The following is a 5,938-nucleotide window of genomic DNA, read 5'->3' on the forward strand; positions in this document are numbered from 1 at the left end:
TTTCCACAAACTAATGCAGTCTATTGAACAGATAATAAAAGTTTTGAGTAGATAATAAAAAGTAATGGTTTGGCTTTAATAACTTGCCAGCTGCACGTACCTCAAGTGAGAATTGTTTTATTAGCACTAAACTCGGTGTTCTTGCTTATTAGTAGGTCTTGCTTAGTCATGATTTCAGTGATTCCTGTTTCCTTGCACGCCGAAACCACTGTCAAGGATTTTTGTGCATCTCAGTAGACAAGAGAAATGGTGTTTACTTTGATTTGCTTTCCTTGCAAGTTTGCTGTGTGCATTTTAACAAAGATATCAACATCCAAGGCTAGCTGTAGGTCACATGAAGACACTTGAAACTTAACAGAAAGTTAATAATGCCCATGTTGGCGAAAAGGTGAGATGGCAAACATTGGGTGTTAAAATTTTAATAGCAATTCAGGAAAATATGTTATCTTTATAGATAATTTAGTAGATGGTGTTAAGGTAACTTCAAATAACGAAAAGACATCGTGTCAAATACCTTAACAGACAAAGTCTTAGCAAGAAACTGCCAAGGTTAAAGCAAGTTCAACTGTTCAAAAGACAGTTTCTAAGAAATGGTCTCTCGTTACAGTGGCTCTGAACGCTTTCATTTGCAGCATCTTCCCTTGGCCAATGAAAGATGACAGATAAAAGCTATGGTGCAGATAGATGCCATTTTGCTCTGAATCAGACCTTCTGCAACATATTTCACTTTTAATCTCTTGGCCTGAAATTGGCAGCGAAGATCAAAGCCTCTTTCTTTGATGCTACCATTTAATATTACCAGAGTATTTTACCAGGAGGCAGTCAGATCATCGAGGCCGAGAACAAACCCTCGTTTTCTTACAGTAAAGAGCTGTCTAAACGTTGCTAGAGTAAGTGTGCACAGAATCAGACCAGGGTGTGTCTTGAATTCTGAAAAACACACCAGTTGCTTGTTAGCCTCTGTGAGATTTGCTAAGTTACATCTGTCAAGGAACCCACCCCGGACCTCTAGCAGGACCTTGGATCTATAATTTGAAAACATGTCAGCTGTATTGCACTGTAAATCCTTCTGGTAACAAAGGGAAGAAAACCAAGTCTCCTCCTCAGGGTGAACTTAAAATTACAGCAAGTTTCATTCTTCCAAAAGTAAACAAAAAAAAAAGCTGTTTATCTAAACATCAGAACAAATCTTAATAATGCATCTGCTATAGTAAAAATGCATAGGAAACAGAATGCTAAACCTTAAAGAAAATACTTATAGTTCAATTGACTTGATCACATAAAAGTTAGAAAGAATAAATGTCAAAAAAAATAATACAAAGACAAAAATAAGCTGAGGGCATATAAATATATATATTATATATATTTATATTACATATATATTAAACATACATATATACATTTATATTAAATATATAATAAACACGTTTATATGATTGGTGCATTTTACAGAGGATGAGAGAATTTATATAGTGGGGCCTTGACTTATGAGTGTCCCGACTAACGAGTTTTGTGAGATACCAGCTGTCTCTCAGCCGATTTTTTGCTGAGTTGACAGAGTAATTTGAGTTAAGGAGCTCCTTAACGAGCTCCTTAACGAGCTCGGTCTCGGAACGAATTAAACTCGTAAGTCAAGGCCCCACCTGTTGCCCTCTCTAAGTTTACCCAACCACTGAATGATACAGTTATCAAATACAGGTCTATCTAATCAAAAAGTTGTTGGCTTGAACAAAGCAGGCTACAGAATAATGTGTCTAGCTACATAAGTCAGTATGTGTTTATACACCCACCAGTCTATCTACACCAAATTGTAAAAAAATTTTAAAAAACTTTAAATTTCTGTCATATACTTCAGAATTGTTTGATTTTTTAAAAAATGTATGCATAGTACTTTCATAAACAGCATTCCCTTGCTATAAAAATGTCAATTAAAATCATGAGATACCATTTTTCATCTACTGATTTGTTTTCAAAACAAGCAATAACCAGTTTGGGTGAAGGCTTGGGAAAATAGACATGTTCATACTTTATTTTGGCATTTTGTATGATTATGGGTAATTTTAATTTAATATTTTTAGTTCTAACTATCCTACTATAAACATAGTTTACAATTGAATTTTTAAAATAAAAACATACAAGACAAATCAACTTAAAGCAAAATCAACAACAAAAAAATGGGATCTAGTGCAAAATTAAGAACCCCGCTGGCTTCTTTCCTTTCCTTTTCCTTTTTTCTTTTTGATAAATAATTATTGTTTTCCTCTGGGTGTGGTTGCATGTCCCACAGTGAATTAGTCAGGTATGTGTGGTGCCTGAGGTCTGCATGACACTCCTAACCCTGTTGCCCTCCTACAGAGCAGGGGAGTGACACTCTGACAGATAAGAACATTTTTCATTATTTGACATATCACCTTTGGCCCAGCAGCCTGTGCATCCCCATCATTTCCCAGCCCAGCCCGGGAGTTAGCTAATCACTAAGACACTGCCTCCCGGTACTGTTGTTAATGCCCCCGGTACACACTTGGAGAATCACTGTTCTAAGGTGACATTGAAGACCTGTTCCTTTCCCTTACCGTGTTGTTCCCTATTTGGCGTACCTGGCCCACAGACATGGTTAACAGGCAGCAATCAGCTGCCGGTGTGGCTTTAGGTTATAAGCAATCAGTGGTCTATACACCTGCTACTGCAACTGTGGTCCCTGGGTCTGGCACATTAGCACCACGGCAAGCTTTGTAGGAATGCAGGATTTGGGCCCCATCCTACACTCCCGAAAACAGAATCTGCATTTTAGCCAGATCCCGTGTTGAATGTGTGCACATTCAAATATGGAAGGCACAGGCTATATCACAACGCCCTTCCCACCTAAAGGCCTTAGGACTTTAGCTTGGGCCAAGAAAGAATCCTTTTGCTGAACACCAAGGGCACTTCGAATGTAGTGGGGCTTTGGGGTTTCATTTCGGTTTTTGTTGTTGTTGTTATTTTAAATATATTTTATTGATTTTTTACAGAGAGGAAGGGAGAGGGATAGAGTTAGGAACATCGATGAGAGAGAAACATCGATCAGCTGCCTCCTGCACACCCCGCACTGGGGATGCGCCGGCAACCAAGGTGCATGCCCTTGACTGGAATCGAACCTGAGACCCCCTCAGTCCACAGGCTGACACTCTATCCACTGAGCCAAACTAGCCAGGGCTCATTTTGTTTTTGACTTGTGTTAAGCTTGGGAGCAGGAGGAGTTAGCCAACTTTCCACGTAAAAAGTCAGTGTCTAAATATTTTAAGATCTGAGGATCCAATAGTCTCGATTCTGCGGCTATACCGATAACAAGAAAGCAGCCACAGACAAAACCATGGGCATGGCTGTATTCCAATAAAACTTTATTTACAAAAACAGGAAGCAGGCCACTTGGCCAACAACTCCAGTAGAGAAGCTACTCCTTTGGTATGCTGTGTATACGAATAAACCCTGGACTTAGTGGTTTACACGCCTGTTAAGGCTTAAGAGATGATGGGATCCAGGATATTGATTCTTCGGTGGCAGTATGGTATAAGGTTATGAACATTAGAATCAAATAATTCTGACTTTTAAAAAATATTGATACCAAGTGCAGATGTATTAATTTAATGCGCAGCTAGAAGCATCCTATTTTGCCTTGGACTGAGAGGTTTCCAGGCATATGGGACTTTTTGTGCTATAACCAGTACTGTCCCTAACTGGTCACCCTAGGAGCTGAGAACCACAGATATAGAAAAATGTATGAAATTGTATCACATATAACATTGGGTTCTTCATTTTATGGCCTGGAGAAAGTTTGTTAACTTAATAAGACTTTTTTCGTCACTTTTAAATGGCTATAAAGCTACCTAACATACAAGGAAATTTTAAGAACATTTCACAAAATCTAGAATGTGGTAAGTGCTGAACAAAAGCTCTCTTACTGCCCCTTCTCCGACTGAATTCCTTTTTAATGTAGCCAGAACTCTTTGGGATAATTTAAACTTAACTCGACTCTGGTACAGTCTTTTAAATAGCAATTAAATTGCCAGTGAAGGTTTGAACATGGTTTTTTAAAATAAAAGAGTGCATGAACCATGAAGACAATGAGAACAGAAATGAAGACTAAAGCAGATCAAAATTTTCAATGGGATGGAAGAGCAGTAGTAACTGGTTCAGTACAGTAGAAAACTCTACAAACTATAGCACCTACAGGAGATACCCCTAAGAAGCAAGCCAATCTGCTTCTGACAGAGTAGTGCTAATGCAATCATTAAAATAACAAAAATTTATAAATAAGTTATAACTAATAAGCCAAAAAGGAAGTAAAATAGAAAAATATTCAATTCAAAAGAAGTAATAAAAAGAGGAAAAAGGTAACAAAGAATAAATGAGACAATTGAAACAAATAATATGATAGACTTAACTCTACCACATCAATATTCATGTTAATTATAAATATCACCAGTTAAGAGTCCAAGATTATCATATTGGTTACATAAGACAAGACCTAATATACACTACCTATAGGAAATGCACTTCAAGATCAATAATATTTTTAAACCTCTAACAAGACTGATCAGGAAAAAAAGAGATAAATCACAAATGGCCAATATCAGAGATAAGAGAAATGACATCACTATAAACTAGACTGATATTAAAAGAATAACAATGGAATATTATGAATAACTTTACGCCAATAAATTCAAAAACTTATATGAAATGGGAAAATCCCTTGAATGATACCAAAGATCACCGAGAACTAAATATCAGCCCCAAATCTACTGAGAAAATTTAATTTCTAATCAAAATTTTTCTTATAAAGATAAATCCAGATCTATATTGCTTTACTGGTGAAATAATGAATTGAAAGACATATTTTAAAAAATGTTTAAGAACAGAGTAACAATTCTGTATAAAAGTTTCTAGAAAATGGAAGAGGTGATACTGTTCAATTTATTCTAGGAGGCCAGCATTACCCTTATCCTAAAACCTAAGAGAAATGACAAGAAAACTAAAGACCAATATCCCTCATGAAAATAGATACAAAAATTCTAAATAAAGTTTTAGAAATTGAAATCAATCATATATAAAAAGGATAATTAATCATGACCAAATAAAGTTTAGCCCAAGAATACATGGTTGGTTTAATATTTAAAATCAATTAATATAATTCATTATACAGGGTAGGGCAAAAGTAGGTTTACAGTTGTTCATATGAAAATAATACAATAATTAATAAATAATAATACAAAAATAAACTGTATTTCACGAACTCACAACTGTAAACCTACTTTTGCCTAATCATGTATTAAAGAACCAAAAAGAAAAATCATATTATAATTCTAATAGACACAGAGAAAGCATTTTGCAAAATCTAACATTCATTCCCCATAACCCTAAGCATACTAGAAATAAAAGGAAACTTTCTCAATCTGATAAGAATGTCTATGAAAGACCTCCCACTAAACATACTTATTTTTTATGTTCTGTATGGGTTTTGTTTTTATTTGCTCCAGGTGGGGTTTTAACTGTCGCTTTCCCACACTCTAAATTATTTCTGATCCTACCATGAGGACCAGCTAATGTGAGAAAATGGGAATGAAGACTCGTTATCCTAACAACTTGCTGAGGGAGTCTTCTTTTGGGGAATATATATATATTCCCCAAGCCCTCGCTGGTTTGGCTCAGTGGATAAAGCATTGGACTGCGGGCTGAAAGGTCCCAGGTTCAATTCTAGTCAAGGGCACATGCTTTGGTTTCAGGCTCGATACCCAATGCGGGGCATGCAGGAGGCAGCCAATCAATGATTCTCTCTCATCATTGATGTTTCCATCTCTCTCTCTCTGTCCCTCTCTGAAATCAATCAATAATCTATCTATCTATCTATCTATCTATCTATCTATCAGAATGCTCTGGGAACACTGAGACCTAAGGATTGGTT

Source organism: Myotis davidii, unplaced genomic scaffold, assembly GCF_000327345.1.
Source record: "Myotis davidii unplaced genomic scaffold, ASM32734v1 scaffold570, whole genome shotgun sequence".
Lineage (NCBI taxonomy): Eukaryota > Metazoa > Chordata > Mammalia > Chiroptera > Vespertilionidae > Myotis > Myotis davidii.